The sequence below is a fragment of the Sebastes umbrosus genome, chromosome 6 (assembly GCF_015220745.1).
Source record: "Sebastes umbrosus isolate fSebUmb1 chromosome 6, fSebUmb1.pri, whole genome shotgun sequence".
Lineage (NCBI taxonomy): Eukaryota > Metazoa > Chordata > Actinopteri > Perciformes > Sebastidae > Sebastes > Sebastes umbrosus.
Genome location: NC_051274.1, coordinates 3,896,261 through 3,919,928, shown reverse-complemented (window position 1 = coordinate 3,919,928; position 23,668 = coordinate 3,896,261). Strand labels below are relative to the sequence as shown.

The 23,668-nt window shown below is 41.6% G+C and overlaps 2 long non-coding RNA genes across 2 annotated transcripts; one reads left to right on the top strand and one right to left on the bottom strand.

Moving 5' to 3' along the window:
- Window positions 1–3,593: 3,593 nt before the first annotated feature.
- On the bottom strand, window positions 3,594–20,393 carry LOC119489366. Its single transcript, XR_005207159.1, has 3 exons — window positions 20,317–20,393; window positions 3,746–3,748; window positions 3,594–3,604 (listed from the first exon to the last, which is right to left on the bottom strand). It is a non-coding gene; the product is annotated as an uncharacterized LOC119489366 (long non-coding RNA).
- Window positions 19,766–21,306, top strand: LOC119489365. Its single transcript, XR_005207158.1, has 2 exons — window positions 19,766–20,945; window positions 21,041–21,306. It is a non-coding gene; the product is annotated as an uncharacterized LOC119489365 (long non-coding RNA).
- Window positions 21,307–23,668: the final 2,362 nt, after the last annotated feature.

Below are 23,668 nucleotides of genomic sequence, written 5' to 3'. Positions count from 1 at the left end.
ATTCAGCTCAATCAGAGACACTTAATGTCAAGGAATTGACCATTTATAGCAGATGTTTGTACAGTTAGATTTGGCTGAAAAGGCTCTGCTCTTTGAGGAAGTGCAGAGTGAATCTAAGCAGCAGTATGGGTTCTTACAATGTTAATGTACACCGATCAGCCATAACATTAAGACCACTGACAGGTGGAGTGAATAACATTGATTATCTCGTTACAATGGCATCTGGCAGTGGGTGGGAGATATTAGACAGTAGGGGTGAGACGATTCACTCAGCTCACAATACAATACGATACACGATATTGGGTTCACGATCTCGATACGATACAATATTATAACAATAATTTTAACAAAATTTGAATGATGAAAATATATGACTGAAAAAGTAGCCTTTTATTCAAAAGACACAAAATGCAAAACAATGCTGTTGTTTGCCTTATAGTTCAATTTTTTGATGGTATCAGTCCTTCCTCCTGTCCTCTGCTGATGTCACTCATCAGGTAATGTTAGGCTTTGTCTCAGCTGATCAGTTTACCAGTAAGATACATGACAAACTAACCTAAACAGTTAGACTACACAGCCTACTGCCAGTTTTAGTCATTTAAAGTCATTCACAACTCAACTAAATAACTAACACGTGTTTACAGTTAGCTGTTAGCCGCCGAGCTAACGCGCTCTGCTTGTGTAAACAGCAGCGGTGGATGAGAGACAACGGACAGAGCAGATTGAAACGTTGCTTTCCTTCATGTTTAACCGTTTCATCATGTTTATGCTTGTTGAACAGATGTAATAACGTGTCTTTGCTTTACACTTGCAAAGTTTTATTGCACTTACATAGTTGTCAACTCGTCACCACGGGGGCAGACTGCGCTGTATGTGTGTTGATGTGTGTGGAGCTCCGACCCAGAGCAACAAGGCCTATTGAAGGCGGCTGGGACACGGGCAGACATGGCAATCGGGGTATGACGCATGCCCAGTGTAACTGAAGCTGCGGCCGTGCGTTGCGATTGGTTAAATTTCGGCGAGGGCAGACCAGGTTTTACCGTGAATGTGTTGTATCCCAAAGATATGATGCGTACTCACCTCCTTTCATAGGCCTTGCAGAGCAGCAGGAAGAGATTGCAGCTGCCCAGAGCCCGTATGTACGTAGTACCTATTATGCCCTGATATCGCGATTCAGTTTTTCGTCTCGACGATGCATATCGTCACGTTTTTATATCGCGATATTTCGTGGCACGATATTTCGTCACACCCCTATTAAACAGCAAGTGAACATTTTGAACTTTGTTTTGGAAGCAGAAAAAAATGGGCCAGCGTAAGGATGTGAGCGACTTTGACAAGGGCCAAATAGTGCTGGCTAGACGACTGGGTCAGAGCATCTCCAAAACTGCAGCTCTTGTGGGATGTTCCCGGTCTGCAGTGGTCAGGACCTACCAAAAGTGGTCCAAGGTAGGAGAACCGGTGAACCGGCGACAGGGTCAGACCCGAGGCTCATTGATGCACGTGGGGAGTGAAGGCCGGCCCGTGTTGTCTGATCCAATAGAAGAGCTACTGGAGCTCAAACTGCTGAAAAAGTCATGGCTGGTTCTGATAGAAAGGTGTCAGAACACACAGTGAGGAGCAGTTTGTTGCGTATGGGGCTGCGTAGCCGCAGACCGGTCAGGGTGCCCATGCTGTCATAATGTTACGGCTGATCGGTGTGTCAGGGGTAAAGGGTCACCTTGAATATTAAGTAAGGGATAATGTAAAGCAAGCCGGTCATTGTTGTGAAATAACAACCCAGACAGGGCGATGCGTCCACCAGATTCCGACATCAGAACTGCGCCCATGGAAACAGTCTGTTATACATAGCAACGATCTGCTATAAAGAAATAACAGACCGTAGAATGCCGTGATTGACCAATCAGAATCGAGTATTCAACGAAGTGGTGTAATAAATCTTAGTATTACAGGACAGGTAGCGCTGCTAAAATGATTTGTTGTTTGGGATTTAATTTAATTACCACTAAGACACTAACAGGCCACAACATATACTGGACTCTGTTGCCAACAACAAGAAAGGATGCAGACCTTAACTGAACCCCACAGTCACTTCATTCGTATAAGTATACTAGGTATAAGTGCATCAGCTGAGTAATAATGAGAAGTGTTAGGTTATAATGGCTTTGCACCTGCATGAATATGATTGGATGTTACCAGTCAGCTGATGTCAGTCATTGTGAAGCATGAATGAAACAGGCCCAACATCAGTGCTCTACCTGAACTAATGCTACTTCATAAAAAAAAAGTCACTCCTGGCATCATAGAATATAGTTTTAATTACTCCATTAATGTCTATTTAGTGAGGAATGGGATACAGTATGCAAGGTGTAAAATAGCCATAGCCAAATGAAAATAGTTTCTGTAGCTAGCCCAGTTTTTCACTTGTAGAATTGTCTAAAAACTTGGCTAAGCCCCTCCCTAGAACCAGGGCTGGACTGGCCATATGGCATACCAGGCACTTACTGTATTTAAGAGCAAATTCCGGATATAAAAGTGTTTTTTAATATTTGGTTTGCATGAAAGGGTTAACCCCTCAGAATAACTAGCTTTCTCTATTGCACATAATCCTATATAGAATATACAGCAATGCTTCAGGGGTAAAGTTTGAAAGTGGTTAATATTCTAAGCAGGGCAGGAAAATTATGTCTGATGAGGAAAAAGAAAGTAACTTGGATGGAAATTAGAGCAGTCATGTGTCAACACAGCAATTAACAAGACCCTCGCCGCCTATAGCTTTAATGGAGTGGGAGTTTTATCAGGCGTATTAACAGCTTAAGTCTTCCACACCGGCGCCAAGGCTCTGTGTCAGTCAACACTCCGTGTGCCTCCTATCAGCTCCGGTCACTTGGCTGTCTCTGTGCAACTGTTCTTTTTACCTTCTAGCATCAAACTTTTAATGTCATGACATTAGATTTTCATAAGAGATGGCTGGGAGTGATGAGTCTTGGCTCGATCGATACTGCCGTTCCTCCTCTGAACTGTTGGTAGTTATGGTGGTGCCCTTTTGCCGAGTCTCTCATCTGGTAATCAGGAAAAAAAAGCAGAGGCTAGACTGAAAGAAAGATTATTTGTGCTCTGTCCAAACAGCAGTGGTGTTACCAGTCGAGGTTGGTTTGATTTTAACCGTCCACTCTGGTGATTTCAGTCAGTCATCTAGACGGTAAAATAATTTGCTGGTAGACTGTGGCAATTTAAGGACACCAGAGCCAGAGAACAGCAAAACTGGTGAATCTCTCTTTGAGTGGTTCCAAAGATACTACAGCCTGGGCCACGCCCAGCCTGACACCTTCATTTAATGGCCTTTAAAGGTCCCATATCGTGCTCTTTTTCAGGTTCATGTTTGTATTTTGGGTTTCTACTAGAACATGATTTAATGTTAAAAAAAAACTTTATTTTCCTCATATTGTCTGAAACGCTCCATTTAGTGCATTTCAACGGAATGGCAACGGAATTGCATTAATAGGCAACAGTTTGGGTCCATGTTTACTTCCTGTCAGCTGATGTCATTCACATACACTGCAACAGGAAATAAACTGGGACACATTTAGTATGTTTACGTTTAAAACTGTATAATTGTCTAAATATTGTAGATTTATGACATCACAAAATGACAGAAATCCTGACGGCTTGTTTCAAACGCACAGTTTCTGAATACGGGCTGTGTGTATTTCTCCATGGATTGATTGTATTTATATATCACTTAAACCTACTTTATAATATAAAAGACATGAAAATCTCACTTTTTACAATATGGGACCTTTAAGATCATTTAAGGTGTCACTATCACCATAGAGGAATATCAGTCACAGGAAGCAGTCTGTGTCAGAACTGCCCAGCTGTGCGCATACCTTTTCCCACACATAAACTGGTATAACGGTGTAAATGGTATAACTGGTAAAACGGTATAACTGGTATAACGGAAGAATGTGCGCATGTCACGCAGACTTCAGACCAGGCTGCGGGTGATATGATAAGGCAGCCCATTTGCATGAAAAGGTGTTTAAATGCTAGCGTGCAATAAGTATGCCTTTCTTGATATCTGCGTGTCATTTGTACGCCATGTATCCTCTACTGACTGCAATGTCAACGCATCCGCGTATAAATGCTACGGTAAGAGTTAGTGACGTGGTATAAAAAAGCGAGAAAGACCACTTCTGGTGGGGAGGTTGATGGGCCCAACAAACAGTGGATTTTTAACCAGGAAACAAGTGTTTTAGACCGTTGCTGACAGGTGTTTTCTTTTGCAAGTTACGTTAGTGACGTTTGTGACGTGTTTTCTGTTGTTGTGTTACATTGTTTCCACACAGTAGTTTACTTACTTATTTTAAGCCCAGCCATGAGGTTTTCCCTTACCCTAACTAAGTGGTTTTCTTGCCTGCGCATTTATGCGTGGCGTACAAATGACACATGAAAAGCAATTTAAAGGGACTGTTTGTAACTTCTTACACGTATAAATCACGCAGGTCGGAGTCCCACGCGCGCTAGGCTGTTCAGCCTCAGACTCCAACACAAACTACACGGAAGCACCAAAACCACAAAGTTCTATCTAGTGAAGCCCGTCTCGCAAAACAGTGTTGGCCGCGGTCGGAGGACGCGGAGGAGACTGTAGCTTTGGTCTCCAGGGCCGGAGTCTCTGCTGTACTCTGCTCCTTTGCCTGCCTGCCTGCCTGCCTTCACTCAGCTCGCTCCACCTCACGTGCATGCGCGCACACTACACACTGCAGAAGACAAGAGAGAGGCTGAAGCAGGACAACACAGTCTCAGCATCGATTCATGGAGAGACTTTCGTCTGGTCAGCTAACATTACTGCCAAGCAGGTGAAATATAGAGTGATATTGTGGTTTCGGTTGACGTGTTTCGCCTCATTGTTTTGAGCGATGCTCGTTCATGTCTATGTAGAGCGAGCAAGCGCGAGCCTGACGCTGACTTTCGTTGACTTAACGGCCACAGGTGTCGCTGTTAACAAGCATTTCTGATTCTTACAAACAGTCCCTTTAATAGTGATAAAACAATTTACTGCAGATTCAATTGTATAGCGCAAAGTGCTTAAAAGGTCCCACATTGTACAAAGTGAGATTTCCCTGTCTTTTTTGATTATAAAAAGGTCTCGGTGCTACATAAATACTGTACCGTGAAAGTATCAAAACGCTCAATCCATGGAGAAATGCACACTGCCCGTATTCAGAAACTGTGCCTTTAAACAAGCTGTGAGGACTTCTGTAAGGTTGTGATATCACAACGATACAGTCACTGGTAGTAGTGCCGCTAAACTCTGTGGAGTTGAAACACACAGTGAGTCCCCGGCTGCAGTGACACTGTGAAGATGGTAACAGAGCCAAAGAGTACAGAAGCAAAGAGGCAAACTCTGGTGCTTTTTTGACAATTTAAATTGTTATGTCCTAAAAGTTGTAAAATGAACTAATAGCTGAATCCAGAGTTATTTTCCTCGACATAATGAACGTGCATCAGACCAACGGGACTGCACCGCCCTGCACGCTCATATGACATTTCCGGTTCTGCCAGTTTCCTGCTAGCTGTATGCGGCTGTAATAATGGATATATTGGATGTAATTCATCACTTTTATTATCTTCTAATACACCCGTGGGCTGTAAACTGTCAGCCTGTACCGTGGTGGATGTATTAATGTCTCTGTTCCCAAACAACCGGCTATCGGCCAGTAGCTAGTAGTGCTAGTAGCACGACATCAACAGAATTTAATGTAGTTGTAGGTTATTTACTAACACGCAGGACAAAAGCACAGGACACAACCTCTTCTACATCCATGGTATGTGGTCTGTTGGACATCCATTTTGGATCCTTGACATGAAAAGTTTGAGATTGTTCTCAAAATCTGTGTGCTGGATTTCTTCCATATCCGTCCATCGCTCACTTGAACATGCTCCTCTGGGAAGCAAAAAGTTTAATTAATTAATAAATAAGTAATTAAGTAAATAGTTATAATGGTATGTATATTTATAATATTTTTATTGTTCAACACAGGAAATTTTGGTAGGGACATTAAAATTATGACAACTGAATAGAAATAATTGTTTTATTTTGTAGGGCACTTCGTAGGCAAACATTTTACTGGCGTCCGGTAGTCGCTTTCAGTCCAAAGTGGCGGAAGCGTAGCTCTGCTGCTGGGCGCTGACGTTACAAATGGAACGAACAAAAGACTTTCACTTATTAGCAATATACGTTCTTTGACGGATGTGGAAGACCGGAAAACACTGATGTAATGCTATATGCCACGAGCTCTTGTAATACAGATGCCAGGTGTGTAAATTGGTAAGTGCAAAATAGAGGCATTTCAGCTAGGAGTTTTAGTAGGTGAAATTACACACATGCTCTTTCAGGAAAGGATAAAATTCCTGGGCTCCTGTGGTAATAATTACCTATTATCAGCCATCCTCTGCTTTTGCTAATGCACTCTAGAGAGAGCTTTACACTTATGGTGTTCTTTAATAAAATATTTCACTACACAATAGAGCAAAAATGTTGCTAACATTCAATTTAAAAAGCCATCAAGCTGCACACATTCTGTATGATCTGCAGCACCGGCAGCACTCAGATATGGGAAACTCTGCTCCCAGCGTACATATTTTATACTCAGAAATGTAGCTACATCATTCTTTAGAGAGAGATTTGTGTTATAGAATATCCTTTTTAAAGCCAATTGATTGTTCCATATAGTCACCAAACAGCAGAAAGTGATGAGGGGGGAAAGGTGAAGATGGATAAGTGAGGAAAAGGAAAGAAAGAAGAATGGGTTTGGCGGAGGGAGAGAAATAAGTGTTGAGAAGCGAGACCGTGAAGAGGCAGTAGTTGTAGCTTCAGCAGGCAGATTTAAGTCTGGCGTCAGACTTACATCACTTGTAATACAACTACTCTTATTGTGGCCTTTGACTACCATGAAGATGAGGCGACAGAGGTCAACTTCTATTAGACGAGAGAGAAAATGCGAAGGAAATGTCGGCAGATTTCCCCCCAACAATGTCTCGGGGAAAGTGCTGACGGGGACAGAGCCCGGAGAATGAAAGATCAGGGTTTTTTTCACACACCTTTATCATTGTAATGAGCCAGAATGGACAAGGGCCGAGCTTTTTGCAGGACGGTGTTATAATGTGCATGTTCGCAGCAGGTATGGAAAGATAGAGAAGCGAGCAAGAGAGGGAGGGAGAGAAGAAGGGAGAGTTTTTATTTCTTCCTTCAGCGTTTCATTACTTTCTATTTCCCATTAATACAAGCATCTCCGGAGTCAGCAGACAGCGCAGGGGTAAATGGAAATGAAAGTGGAGCATCTCGCCATGGTTTGGCTGCCATCAGCGTGGTGCATTTAGTCGCGCACACAAGCTGCCATCACGGACAGCGGGAGCCGTTTGCGGCCGGCGTTTCGCTAAAGCAGCGGGTGTTCGTCATTTGTTTGGCGAGATTACATGGTGGGGGATCTCGTTCAGGAGGTTTCACTCTTTGTTTCACGCCGGATGGGTGGGCAATGTTTGGAGGGAAATGAAGGAAGAATAACAACTGTGAGAAATAAATGCCAAAAGTAAACAGCAGAGATTGAGGAATGTCTGGAAAGCACAAGAATCATTGTATATAGCCATAGTCAAATGATGAAAATGAAGCTGAGAATGCAAAATATTCTCACATCTTTGTCCTTGATGAACATTAAAATCAAACAATTAAGGATCCTGTGACGATTCTGTCCGTGTGCTCAACTTTAATCAAGAGAGAAACTTAATGTCATGTCGTCTGAAAAGGATGTCTCTTCATCAGTGCACAAAAAAAATATAATAAATGAATAAAATCAAACATCGAAGCTTATTTTCCACATGACAAATCCCTTCCAAGTGAATGAAATGAGCTTTGAAAGAGTTTCGAGGGAAAGAGAGCAGACTTTAAAAAAAATGCACAGAAGGATCATAATTAGGGGGAAAAAAGCTTCAAATGTCGGTTCCGCTAGCTTAGACTTCTCCCTCCACCACGTCATGCAATCTGCCTTTCTAATTCCCATAAGCCCCCCAGGCCAATTTTCTGCTATGCTAGCACTATCCTTCCAAGGAATTGCTTATGTTAATATGGTGGATAAAATACTCTCAGCAATTAAGCAATTAGTGTGTCTGAAATTTACTGTTGTTGTTTACTGCCATTAAATATTGCCATTTTCATGCGTCCTCGACCAAGTCCAAAATGGAATAAACAAAGAAAACTACTTTTTTTTATTTATATTATTATTATTTTTTATCTTCTTTAGAATTTGGGATTGGGTGAGTGGTCTCTCAGTACAGAAAAATTATAAGATCATACAAACACAAACGGATGGTGGGAATTTATTCATAAATGTCTTTAATAATTGTCTTTATCTTTGGGGCTTTGGACTCAATTGATTTATGTCTCATAAAATTGGGTTTTCAATTTCACTTTTTCTGGTGATCTCCTTGCATACCACTTTGTAATATGGCACCCATTATGGAAGGTTTACAAGTTTTGATGGCTTTAGTAGCCGTTTAGAAATCATTTACTAATGTTTCATAAGTTACAAGCTTCAATAATAATGACTTTTGTTTAAAAATACCTTTGGCTGGTGTTTATGCTTCCTTTGTATGACACTTGCTTTGTCTTTTTAGCTAGTTCTTTAGCAGTTATAAATGTCAGTATGTCACGAATGAAGGTAAATAGATCTCACTTTCACATAAACTGTCACTTCTGCAGCTGCAAATGTTCAAATGCTGTATTTGATTTTCTCTCTTTTTTCTCTCTTTTTTTTGGCCGCTTAGGGGCCGCTGATCAAGCTGTCAATTGTGAAATCACATGGTAAAGTTGGTATGGTGAACGTGTTAGCAAGCAGTTGCCTATTTACACATTCTATCATATATGGAATGATATGTGGTAATATTAGCAGCGGAACAAGCTTAAAACCGTTTAATAATGTTGTTACAACAACAACGACGGTGAGACTGAACCAAAACAGTAAAGTTGTAAAGTGTCCTAAATCACTCTTTGGACCAGATCGCAGTTACCTGCATAAATGCATAAACCTGCATAAATATGAATAAGTAATTAATAAAGGGTTTTTATAATCGTTTACCAATGTAAGTGGTCAAACAGTCCCTTGTCCCTTAGATTGAAAAACAAAGAAAGTGCTGGAGGAGGATAAATATACGGAAGCCCTGAAAGGCAAGCAAGATTTTTTTTTTTTTCTGGTGATCCATTTTCTAAGTCTGATCTGAATTATTTTCACTCCTGTGTTTATTTCCCCCATCATTTCTATTCCCAGTAGTGATTTTGAAACGCTTAGACCATCATGTTGGGAAACTTATATAAATGAACAGGGAACTGAGCAAAATGTGAGAATCCAAATATTTGGACAATTTTACAGACTTTCTTTTTGGTGTCCAGTCAAAATGTTCTAAGGAAGGTAGGGTTTCCTTGGACTACCTTAACCTCAGTATTTATAATATCCAGGCGACGGATACATATATCTGTAAAACATTAGTAAAATTACTTCTTAATGAAGCCATTTATAAAATGTTATGAACCCTTTATGATTTTTTTTTAGTAAGTGGAAAGTCTTCACATCTGACTGAAAAATAATAAGTGAATTCTGGCCTGTTTGTATCTGAGCTGCCTGTCACGCATGAACTTGATTAGATCCACATGCAAATGATTTTCTTCCGTATGTAACCATGTCCGTATGTTGATTGGCGGCACGCTGCGTTTGCACCTTATTTTTAATGTGCCCCCATGCGTCTCTGACCACCTACAGAGGCGCTTTGAATGATTACATCTTCGATACGTCTGCGGCGCATTTACATCTTAAACTAATGCATTTTTGCATAAAGTTATGATTACGGCTGAATCATCACCAGGAGCATACTGAGTGAAATTGTAATTTTTTTTTTTTTTTGTAAAAGTCAAGGCTTGTTATTAATGCAACAAAGCTTCAGTGTAGCATGGGAAACAGCAAGGACAGACAGACATAGACTGATGGGGGAGGAGAGGAGGGGAGAGGATGAAAGACTGGCGGCTGGAGAGAAAGAGAAAGAGAGAGAGAGAGAGAGAGAGAGAGAGAGAGAGAGAGATTATTGCTCATCATAATATAACCCAACCTGAGCTGAGGTAAGAGATGGGAAATTACAGAGGCTCCTAAGTGCACTTTTTGATGCTGAAAGAGCAGGTAAGGCTCTTTGAAACCAGCCCATCAGTGCTTTTTCCATGGTGTAGTGGTAGGCCATACAGGCATAGGTAAATAACACCTGCAGCACTCAGTCAGTGTGACCCAACAAACAAAAACACTCCTCAACATCAGACATGTATAGTGTGTGTGTGTTGATGTGTGAACTGCTTTCTTTCTTTTCCAATAGAAGTAAACTCAAACAGTATGTTGCTGTTGTCTGTTCTGGCCCTCACATCTCCCTTCCCTTCTTTGGTTTCCTCTGCCCTCTTTTACCCGCTTTGACCTCCAGTTTACCTTTCCATTCAGAACCACCATTATCCCTCTCAGACATCTCAGGTCAGGTTGTCTCCCAAGTCTTCTGGTTCTTTCTCACCTTACGTTACATCATTGCACCTTTAACATATCCCTGCATGCCTGTTTTCTGTTTTTTTATTGAAATGTTATCCCTGACACTTCCACCTGTTCTAAAACATAAAGTAGGGTGACCATATTTGTGTACCACACGTTCATGCACACGCACATGTATGTACACACAATAGGCGTTTATCAGGATGGGGGACAATTATTTTTTTAGCGCATAGCAGATCTACCGAGAGCATCTTTCAGCACCATGGACAGCGCCTCAGCAGACGAAAACCGTGGGTGTATTAAGAGAACTGGATACAGCGTTGGAGGCGGGGCCTCGTTCATTCCTATGAGAGTTGCTCAGTGGCGCATGAAGCCTAAATGGCTCGACTTCCACGTGGAAAAGTACCCGGATCTTGGGCACTTAGAACAGACGCAGTCACATGCCTCGGTCAAGGGGTCCTAACGTCACGCCATCGTCATGGCTTGCGCTCAAGCCTCGGTCTGGGTCTCATTCACATGAACGGAGGAAGGGAAATAACTGGATTCAGCTATTAGTGCATTTTACAACTTTTAAAACTTAATGATTTAATTAAGGACTATTAGAGTGTTCGTACTGGGGAGTTTATTTACCTCAAAAAAAATTATCCACTGAGTTACTGACGTCTCTTTCTCAATGTAAGTCTATGGGAAAAAGTATTTTTGGACCCAATGGCATCATGTTACGGACAGGGAAGTTGTAGTACTGTCGTTTGCTCACTATGAAAGTTGGCATCAACGACCGACGCTCTTCCTGGGGGATTGACCAAAACTTATGTATTCTAAACCGCCTGCTACATACTACTGAGGAACGCAGTATGCAGTATACAGAACATTACAGTACACAGTTAGGTCAGTGTATGAAATTATGGGTGAATGCTGACATGTAAAGTAAAGCGCTTTGAGTGGTCGGAAGACTAGAAAAGCGCTATATAAATGCAAGTCCATTTACCATTTACATATTGCATACTGCGTTCCTCAGCAGTATGCAGTATGGAACACTTAAAGCGATTTACTTTGCGCTATGCTAGACAGAACTTTAGCATTTAAACAAGCTCTTAAAGCACTGGGAAAAAAAAAAAACTCGTACCACTATTGCAATAATATCGAAAAAATACAACTTCGATTTTTGTTTTTATTAGGAGATTTCATTACCGGAGTGAGCTTTCCCCTGCTTTAGGCGCGTAACGTTACAGCAATTTAGAGCCGTAACGAAGTCTGTTTTTAGCAAAGGCATGCGATCCCCTCGGAATATTAAACATTTTCAATCCATCTTCCATCCATCAGTTTACTGCACAACAACTCCTCGTCATCTCTGCTTTGGAATTTGGCTCTATACTGGACATGCTGTGCTTTCTGCCCCATAGTTGTGCGCATCTCTGTGACGATGTTGTACAGACTGTTCATTGCAGATCTCAGAAAATCCTTTTGATAAGTTACCATTAGACTTCCTGTACAAATGTTTCCAATATTTCAATTTTGGTCCGTCAATAATTCATTGGATAAAGACATCATATAACAATTCAAAATGCAAAATGTTAAATAACGGTGGATTATCCAGTAGCAGTATATTTGCAATGGGGACTGAAAGCTGTCCCTTATCTCCTTACTCATTTATTTTAGCTGAAAAAAATGTTAGGTCAAAAAGTATGAAACAACAGTTACATAAAGGGACTTAATTAATAATGTAGAATCAAGAGCAACAATGTATGCCGATGATGCAAATTTCACATTAACACTAACAAAATAAAAACATTTGATCCATAAATGAATAGATAGAAAGATAGCTATAAACCTGATATACACCTTAAATACGCAGGAAGACACCATAATAATCCCATGGAAAGATATATTTAGTATTATCTATAATTCAACTTTAGAGTTCTCCATAACACATAATACAAATACATCATATATAAAATTCTTACCCACCCTAAAGATGCAGCATATCTGGGACCTTGAGCAAACCAGCTTGTGTAGATTTTGCAATGATGATGTGGAATCAGTCTTCTGTGGTACTGCCCAGTTGTAGCCTTATTTTGGGGATCAACTTCAAATGTGGATTGTGAATTATAATTTTAAAAAATTACATTCAAATCATAATTTTAAGAGACTTCATTTGTAATTTTGTATCCCTTTGGGAAAGGAAACGTAAAATATCTACACAGGTTAAAATAACAGATTCCAGAAAACTCCTTTGGATGATAGATAGATTACCATCAAAACACAAATCCGCAAGCTATGAAATACCCAAAGGGATGGGAACAACTGAGCCATGGTAAAGGATGAGGATAGAAAGTGAATACATTATCAGTTAATTAAAGCGTGCCCAGGTGTTTGCTGAATTGTGCTCTTCCTCCCTGTCTTTTGCTGCTGCCGTATGCAGTATGGAGGGTTGTGGGGTTGTTGGTATGGGTATGAGCCCTGCTGCCCGATTGTAGCCTTCTATTTCTATTGTGAAGTTTGAAGAATAGCTTTGCTAAAGCCACACGCCTGTTTCCAGCTTATTATAGGCATTATTGTGCACTATTATATACAGTATGTTACCTGTTCACCTATCTTCGTCGTGCCTCGTAGCGCATAAGGCCTCTGGCTTCTGTAATAATGCGGTTTTAAAGGGAGCCCTCCGTCCAACCCCCCAACCTGGAGGACCAGGGGACACACTTTGTCTGGTCTCTACCCTTTGACATATTCGGTATGAGTGTCCCTACCAAGAGCACAAGACTTCAGCCGACATAGCTCTAGGATTCATGGAGACGCGCAAACCACCCCACCATGATAAGCTGATGATCCCTTTGGGAAGGACATTATATATATATATATATTCCTATTTAAATCTGCACACATTTTGATGCTAAGCTTCCGGTTTCTTTTACCAATGGCTGGGGATTTCCTCTATTCTTAATGAACCGTTGCTCAGAGGTATCTTTGTCTCCTTCTCCCCTTTCAATTGTCCATTTGGTTGAACCATTGTACAGCATTTTGTTCTCCATGTTCAAAACCATCCCTTCATACAAAATAACATCTACAGTATTTGTAAAGAGGACTTTGTACAACCTAAAAACCATGAAAGACTGTATCTGTCTGTACCCAATCAAGCTTTCACGGCAGGAGATTACAAACTTTTGAAATGTAGTGTAGGTACGGCATGTATGTATACCATTGAAATCGCCACAAAATGTCACCCTCTTATATGCTGCGGTGATCGGGCCTTAAATAGCTTTCCCTCGTTAGCAAGGCTACTACCTGAGAGGCACCATGTTTGTTGGCAAGTCCGCCGGCTCATTTAAATATTGAGATCCGATCACTATCAAAATCGAGAAAAAGAACGCTTATTAAAGCGGCAGAACATTTTTTGCATCATTGGGCAAAAATTCTATAATAACCTTTCAGCATATTGTAATTCAAATGTTCTAAAAGAAAACTAGACTTCTGCACCTCCTCTTGGCTCTGTTTTCCAGGGTTTAGAAAATCTAGCCTGTGACGGGAGACTTTGACCAATCACAGGTCATTTCAGAGAGAAAGAGCGTTCCTATTGGCTCTTCATTCAACGGAGGCAGCTGTCAATCACTCGCAAACTCCAATCAAATCAAGCTAGGCAAATGATTCTGTTACTCTAACGCTCATTTTTCCGGTAAAAAGTTTTCAGAAACATCTTGTAGTGTACTGTTTAGTTGTAAAATGAGAAAGTTTGCTTCGGCTGGTCGGCGGTGCTTGGTATTTCCTCAACTGATCTCAACATGGCTGCCGGACCACAAACCTTCTAATTTTACAGCTAAACAGTACACTACAAGATGATTCTGAAAACATTTTTTGCGAGAAATAAGCATTACAGTAACAGAATATTGATTTGTATTTGGTCAGCGCTGCCTAGTTTGACCGTTTGATCGGAGTTCACAAGTGATTGACAGCTGCTCAGACACGGCAAGGCTCTAGCTTGGCTCTGATTAGTTGTTTTCTTCCAGTCTGTGAAATCTTGCAGATGCCATTAGGAGCACCGGTGGACACCGGAGGACACAGAGGCACATGATTTTTTTCAGATTACATGTCTCATGCACTACTGTCAGGATATAGTGACCGTTTCATAAAAATTACTCTCTTTTTTTTAAATCATATTTGCTCCAACCTGCCTACTGCTGCTTTAACCAAGTATGAACGCAAAGGGCTGTTATACAGATCACATGTTAGTAACGTGTATATGAGGTTCTGCATCAGGATATCTGCACAAGAGCACACACACACACACACACACACATACTGACTCCACTTCTAATCTCCTCCACTTTGCCCCACCTGTCTGGCCCCCTTTCCTCCTGTACTCAGCCATCCATCACCACAGCTCTGTTCCACACCTCGCATCCTTCTTCTCCTCTTTCCTCCTGACTGACGGGCATCACTCCATTGCCTCAGAACCCCCCGACCCCCTCCCTCCTCCCTCCTCATGTACAGACAGACAGATGGACAGATATGTGGATGGATGGCAGGGACGGAGAAAAAGGGGGATTTGCCGCTTCACCTCTGCGCCGTTATGATATCGAACGCCCGCCCACTCCTGTCATCACCGTGGTAGCAAATAGATTGCCATCACACTCAGCCACTTCACACGTCCGTATAGCTCTCTCGCTCTCTTTCCGTCTTATGCTGTTTTTCTTTTATGTCTCTTAAGCTCCTTTCTGTCTCTGTCTGTCTCTCTCTCTTACTCCGTCTCTCCAGAGTTTCATTTTTCTTTCTACCTCTGGCATATAAGCAACACTGGCGTGATGTTAACGATCAATTTAACAATATATATTGAGCACATTTCCCGGGAGAAATTTGTAATCAAGAAGTGTATCGATCCAGTGTATTATTCTGTAGTTTGCTGTGAATGTTGGAACAAAGTCACATAACAACGCTCGATTATGGGCAGTTACATCCCAGTTTTAGTGAAAAAAAAAAAAAAGAGACAAAGGTAATACCTGGAATTGAGTTTCTCCAGAGAAAAATTTACTCAGTGGCTTGCTTTTTCTCAATCCAAGATAAAGCTCCATTCCACTGAGCAAGCTGCGTTCAGGTACAACATGAAGTACATTTTCAGGCCGCTTTGACCTCTTGGTATACTTTGCAAATTGTGTATTTGGCCCTCACTGCATTAGACTTATATACTATATACTTAGACTATAAACTGTGTTACCTTCATCACAATGCTCAAATGTTTTGCGGCTCCTGACAGATTTTCTTGTTTTTCTTTACCTAAAATGTCTCTTTTGATAGTAAAGGTTGCTGACCCCTGGCCTAGGGGACACTTGACATGGCAGCAGGATAGAAGCACAATTAAAGATCAAAAATAACAAAGAAAATTGATGCATATGATGCAATTGCTTAAAACTTACCTGACAGAAACATTTCTAGGTTTTTAATTAGGGCTGTCAAAGTCAATGCGATAATAACACGTTAACATGATCAATACCTTTTTAACCCCCTCCTGTCTTACCTCCTTGTGCAACAACACAATACCCATCATCCAAGTTGCAACCTTGTCAGTATTGTAGCTGCTTCTTTTATGTATACAATCTTATTGAGAGTTGTACGGAAGACCTGAGAGGGAAGTGAGAAGAAAAATTCTATGATCCATTTTCTAAGTGTGATCTAAATTGTTTTGTCTCCTTTGTTTATGACTTCAGAATCTTCCTACGTTCCTTAGTTAGAATTTGGCAGGTGATTTTTTTTTGTCAGGATTATTTTATATTTGTTGTTGTAATACCCATTTCGGCCTCAAGAGGCTGAATTGCACCACTACCCCATGTTCTAAATAGGACTAAGCTGATAAAAATACATTTCTAGCCAAAAGAAAGACATGACAGTAATCTTGCATAACTTGCTTACACACAATATACAGTATGCATCTTTAGAGTGCATGGGAAAATTAAAACTCACCTGTAAGAAAACATGAGTGTTTTTAGTCCTATTTAGAACATTTGTGCAATTCAGCCTCTTGTGGCTGAAATGAGTATTACCACAACAAACACAAAATAATCCTGACAATAACAAAAATAAAATTCACCTGCCAAATTTTTTTTACTTAAAAAAAAATTTCACTTGGCAATTTTTTTTCTGCCTGTTACACAGATGAAAAAAAATAAAAATAAGGAACTTGGAAAAGATTATCCTGGAGAAACCTTTTTTTCAAACAATCTAAATCAGACTTAGAAAATGGATCAACATATTTTTTTTTTTCTCCCTTGCCTCTCAGGGCTTCCGTAGAGTTGTTCTGGTATTATTCCAAATTATTACACGGCTGTGTTGAATACTCGCTTCTGATTGGTTACGGCGTTCTGCAGTCTGCTATTTCTTTATAACAGACCGTTGCTATGTATAGCAGACTGTTGCTATGGGCGCAATTCTGATATCGGACTTTAGCGGACCGTTTTTGTGTCAAGATATTGATTTCTTAAGTAAGTAGCCGTGTAATTAGCGGGATAATGTACAGCTAGCGGGCCACTTCAGGGGATTCTGGGATTCTTTCACACCAATGACTGGCTCGCTGTACATTCCATCCATCCATCCATTATCTGTAACCACTTATCCCATTTGGGGTCGCGGGGGGTTGGAGTCGATCCCAGCTGACATTGGGCGAAGGCGGGGTACAACCTGCACACGTCGCCAGACTATCACAGGGCTGACACATAGAGACAGACAACCCTTCACGATCACACCTACGGGCAATTTAGAGTCAACAATGAGCCTAACGTTCATGTGTTTGGACTGTGGGAGGAAGCCAGAGAACTCGGAGAAAACCCACGCTAACACGGGGAGAACATGCAAACTCCATTCAGAAGGGCCCCAAGCCGGATTTAAACCTGCGTCCCTCTTGCTGTGAGGCGACAGTGCTAACCGCTGCACCTTGCTGTACATTATCCCTTACATAATTCATCCTGCTTCCTTCTGATCAGTTTAGGGTGGAGGTCAACTGTGACTGAGTGCAACTCTGACAGATGTGTCAGTTCTCACCAACTTCCGGATTGTTGTGTGGAAAATGTGGATAGTATGAAGTCAGCAACATGCCATCCTCTGGAGAGGTATACACCACAACACCTTATATTATTGCACTGTTGTCCTCCTTTGGAGTGGAAGTTGGAGCGAGGAGCAGGACAGCTGTGCAGGATGCACTCAACAGCTGGCAAAAAGTGACAGCCACCTTGCGACAACATGCCGGAGCGCAATCTTTTTCAAAGAAGCGAGCGAGGCTTGTGACATACTTGACAGACGATGAAAATCCCACTTTGACGTCAAAAATACAAGGCTTTCATTTCATTGTTAAAGCAGATGTAAATGATTTGACTCTTGCATCCATTCTGTAGCAGCCCTGTGTTTGCATGCTTTAGATTCTCAAACCATGAACATAACTATTATGTCAAATTCACTGAAGCATTAATCACACTCAAACCACAATTTTGCCACTCTATCTGGCTATTTTGGATCCCTTTAGTTAGTGAAAGGTACATTTTGTGGTCCTTGTTTGAAGTATCAAATCCAAAATCGATACAATTTGGGAGCCAAATCATACTTGAGATGCTCCTGCATTGTATTTTTGATTCATTTTGAGATGGAGAAGCAGTTCAGTTAACATCTTGTTGGTACTGTCTGCGGTAGTGTATAGTGGTGTGTCATGGAGGTTACCTCGCAGAGTGGTTATCTTAGCTCAGCTGCAATTACAAGGCTCTCTGGAGAGGAGTCCTTATCTGGAGTGTTTTTTCTTCACTTGCTTGTCCAAATCCTTGTGTTTCTAACTGGTATCAACACACCTGTCTGCACTTCCCTTCAAATTTGACAGGAAAAGAATGCAGCCAAAGGGTGCATTCAGCTGTGAAATTTTCCAACTTTTCTGAGCAATTGTAATGTTTGAACTGTAAACTTTGTGAAATGCTTTCTTTCTTCTATGAAAGCTATATGACTGTCTGCCAGAACACCCAACTGGCCTCACCGGTCCAACAGACTTTAGGGTATATTTACTAAGGATGAGCAGCCATATCAGGCACTAAATACTCTGTTTGTCCTTACTTACCAAAGGATCAAACCTAAGTTTTGTGCAGGTAAAATGGAAGAAAAATGAAAATTGCGTATTTGGGCGGTATGTATTTTACGGTGTTCACTGTTTAGATGTGCAAATCATGGGAGGCTGGAATGGAAAATAAATCCACAACACCTGATGGATTTGTTTGGTTTCAAACGTAAATGTAACAGTTTTTACACTAGTATTATTATACTATAATTCATGAACTGTGTATTACACAGTCATTGAATGCATTTTGTGTCAAAGCAATAAAAACAGATCCACATTCATCCCGTTCTCGCTGCCAACTCGTCAAATACGGCAACTTGGTCAGATTATGATGCTTTTCGTGGTTGTGGTTATGGCGGGAGTAAAGGAGGAAGTCAGGTTACGTAGTAAGAAGAGCGATAAAGTCCATGTAGGAAGGAGGTCGGGATGGATGGTGTTCGTGTCCCGTGTGAAACTAAAAGTCAACGTTGACCTATTTTAAGTAACTTAACGTTACTACAGCGCTTACGTAACATAGCCTAACTAACTACGTGACAGACTTGGGGCCCTATCTCACACCAAGCACAAAGCGCTCCTCCTTCTCAGTTAAATACGATGTCGGCGCAAGAACAATGTTTTTATTTATGTTAAGGAAAAACACTAAATTCCGACGGCAGGGGACAATTCAGGATATCATGAATATAATGAAGTAAGGCTCTCAGGCCTTCTGTATTGCTCAACCTGCCGCGCACTCGCAGCGCTCCTCTGGTCACTGGCATGACCGCCGTGACTGGAGAGATCACGGTGCACACATGCCTTGGTGGTGTCTCCTCTCATCATCCCTCTATATGTGCGAGTGTAGACGTAGGCTTCTTCAAAGTTCGCGGGCCCTCTCCTCCTAAACGGCGGCGTTTTGAGGCTGATGGATCCGCGCGTTACGCACCGCCTCTCCGGCAGTGCCCGGCTGTAAGCCCGTGCGTAATGGAGCTTCCTGAGGATTCCGCTCATGGGTTGCATCGTAAAAGCAATACAGTTTTCATTTTTTAACACACGTTTATCATATTTAGCATAGTGCTTATTATCACATATAGAATTTTGCCCCCCCCGTGCCGTCTGCACCGGTTGAATAGGTTATCAGTGCATTTGCTCATATGCAGTCAGATGGAGTTGTTGATGACACAGAGGATTGGGAGACGGCGGAGGCAGAGTGTCCACCGGCCAAGGACCACATACATCTGCTCGTGCACTCTTACTTTGTGCACGGGCAGATCCGTTTTCTCAGCAGAAAACGTCTCGCTTCTCCGATTTGCCGAATTCTTCATTTAAATAGCAATGCGCCAACGTTTAGGCACACAGGACTTTTAGAGGGAATGGGAGAAGACACTCTGATCGGTTTGATCCTGTTACGCCCCAAAACACACCTATGATTAATTAAGAGAATAAATACAACCACTTTGCCCCTTGCGCCTTACTTTGCACCCAGATTATGTACCGCTTAACTAGCAAAAGTGGAGTTGGACACACCTTAAATGCGCCATGCACTTTGGACCATGCGCTATAGATCATTTAAATAGGGCCCTTCCTTACTTTTTTAACCCAAAACACAATCTTTTCCTAACCCTAACCAAGGTGTTTCCTTTGAAACGGAAATGAAAAGACAGTGGCGTAGCGAGCGGAAATTGACACGTGCAAAACTGACGCTAGAGGGGTTACGTAGCGCGTCATAGTTTGAAACGTAGGACCAAGCTGCCTTATTTGACGAGTTAGGAGTGAAGACTATAGAGTTCTGAAAAAGTGGAATCAGCCCTGAGAAATGCATGTTACCAGTTTTTTTAAAAAAAAGTGAATGAAGACGGCCATCAGTTTCTCAGAGAAGAGAAACTGAGAGAAGCAGAGCAGTGAGTATGGCATGACTCTGTTGTGTTCTTGCTGTGGAAATGTACATAATATTGAATTTAGCAACACAATAATTAAACATGAAGGAAGTTTTGAGTTTGCATTAACTGGGAATCAGGTGAAATTAGGAATAAAAGCCTGTCTCTAATATAAGCCTGCTTTAAATAAAAGCCTTGTTCTCTTTTTGTTGTATATCAGACTCCTACCCAGTGTTTCCCTGTGTTCCCTGCCCTTTTGTTTCCTGTGTTGTCTCCCCCTGTCTGTCTTTGTGTGTGTGGAAGTGCAGGTGGGCGTGGGCTTCCTTCCTCCTCCTTCTCTCTTGCGGCTGGCGCACCTGATGATGATCTTCCAATTATATACAACCTCTGCAGTATATCAACCCTGGGATTCCTTCCACAATCTGCCAGATCGTTCAGTCACCTTCCGTGGTATTGTCGTCCTCCGACCAACTTAACTTTTGGAACTCGTTTTGATGTCATCTGTCGCCTTGACTAATCCTGCCTGTTTTTCCCTTGTGTTCAAGATCCACCACGTCTGCTTGCCGCCTTCGCCCTGCCTGCCTGCCTGCCACTCTCCATATACTCCTTCCTTGTATCTTTATTGAACTCACAAACGTTTCCTGTGCTTTAATCTGGAGTTGAGTGGGAGATTCACTCCTCGTGCCCTGCCTGTCCACACTAGGATCAACTCTCCAGGACAGGACACCCCGAGCCCCCTCGGCGAGCTCCCAACCCGATCCCAGCTTATGATTACGATTCATTTTTGTTATTAATAAATCTTTATTTAAAATAACTTGTGTGTTCTGTGTGCTGCATATTGGGTCTACTCTTGCCAGTTTATAACACTTTTAGTGTTTTTCCAGTCGTGAGTGCTTTTCCACTGCACCACACAGCAGAGTAAAGTTGTTTAACTTGATGAAGTGTTGTTGTGCTCGTGAGTAAGAGCCTGTCATCTGCAGCCCTTTACAGCTCACAGTGGCTGTTAGTGTTTGTACTATTCTTTCCTGCAATAAGCCACTATCTGCGGTAGTAGTATATAATTTGAATGTCTAGGAGATAGTGTCGGATATTGTGAGTGGATCAAACTGTTAAACCCCGTTTTGTGTATCACACCAAACCATACATTAGACCGGCACATACGGGTACTTTGCAAAAAGTCCCCTCCCCCCCCTTTTGGGGAATAGAAAAACCAAAGATCCCATAGACTTCAATGCAATTTGACGTATGTTTGGATTGTAATTTTGACAAGTTCGCATGCCTTCATCTCTTGTTATACAAACGTTTGTTTTATACACATGTCTAATAATTATTTTGTGACCTTGTCTGAACCTGAGTGTTCGTAATATCTTAATAAATTAAGGTTGATCGCCGCCATGTTCCTTTAGTCTTCCCCCGTCCAACACAGTGGACAGATATTACTTATCCAGACATCTCTACATATTTGACTGAATCACGTTAGACTAAGTGTTGTCTGTAAATAGACAACTGTTTGATCCATAGGCTGAGATTTAGTTGGAGACGACAGTCTGCTGCTGCAATAACGTTAATGTATGACTGTATTACTGCAGCAGCCTCCCACTCAAGCTAACGTTAGCTAGCCATTATGTGCACATCAAATGTGTCGTTTTGATTAATTATTCTACACAGTTCCTTCTGTCAGTCAACAGGCTTGTCGCTCCGCTTATGACTCCCTCAGGACCGTCCGCTCCTGTCAGTCTTTTACCGTAGGTATACAGACGTAGGCAAAGTTGTTGGTAACGTTCCGTTAAAGAGAGAAAAACCCACAATGGTCACTGAAATAACTTGAAACTGACAAAAGTAATAATAAATAAAAATTCACTGAAAATTAACTAATGAAAATCAGATATTGTTTTTGAATTATGGTTCAGCAGAATCATTTAAAAAACAAACTAATGAAACTGGCCTAGACAAAAATGATGGTAATATTAACTTAATATTTTGTTGCACAACCTTTTGAGGCAATCACTGCAATCAAGTGATTTCTGTAACTCTCAATGAGACTTCTGCACCTGTTGACAGGTATGTTGGCCCACTCCTCGTGAGCAAACTGCTCCAGCTGTCTCAGGTTTGAAGGGTGCCTTCTCCAGACTGCATGTTTCAGCTCCTTCCACAGATGTTCAATAGGATTTAGATCAGGGCTCATAGAAGGCCACTTCAGAATAGTCCAATGTTTTGTTCTTAGCCATTCTTGGGTGTTTTTAGCTGTGTTTTGGGTCATTATCCTGTTGGAGGACCCATGACCTGCAACTGAGACCAAGCTTTCTGACACTGGGCAGCACATTTCGCTCCAGAATGCCTTAATAGTCTTGAGATTTCATTGCACCCCGCACAGATTCAAGACATCCTGTGCCAGATGCAACAAAGCAGCCCCATAACATAACCGAGCCTCCTCCATGTTTCACATTAGGTACAGTGTTCTTTTCTTTGGATGCTTCATCTCTTCGTCTGTGAACATAGAGCTGATGTGACTTGCCAAAAAGCTCCAGTTTTGTCTCATCTGTCCAAAGGACATTCTCTCAGAAGCTTTGTGGCTTGTCAATATGCATTTTGGAAAATTCCAGTCTCGCTTTTTTATGATTTGGTGTCCTCCTCGGTTGTCTTCCATTAAGTCCACTTTGGCTCAAACAGTGACGGATGGTGCGATCTGACACTGATGTACCTTGACCTTGGAGTTCACCTCTAATCTCTTTGGAAGTTGTTCTGGGCTCTTTGGTTACCATTCGTATTATCCGTCTCTTAAATATGTCATCAATTTTCCTCTTGCGGCCACGTCCAGGGAGGTTGGCTACAGTCCCATGGACATTCAACTTCTGAATAATATGTGCAGCTGTAGTCACAGGAACGTCAAGCTGCTTGGAGATGGTCTTATAGCCTTTACCTTTAACATGAAGGTCTATAATGTTCTTTCTGATCTCCTGAGACAACTCTCTCCTTAGCTTTCTGTGGTCCATGTTCAGTGTGGTACACACCATGACACCAAACAGCACAGTGACTACTTTTCACCCTTTAAATAGGCAGACTGACTGATTACAAGTTTGAAGACACCTGTGATGCTAATTACAGGACACACCTTAGTTTAACATGTCCCTATGGTCACATTATTTTACATCTTTTCTAGGGCTACCATCATT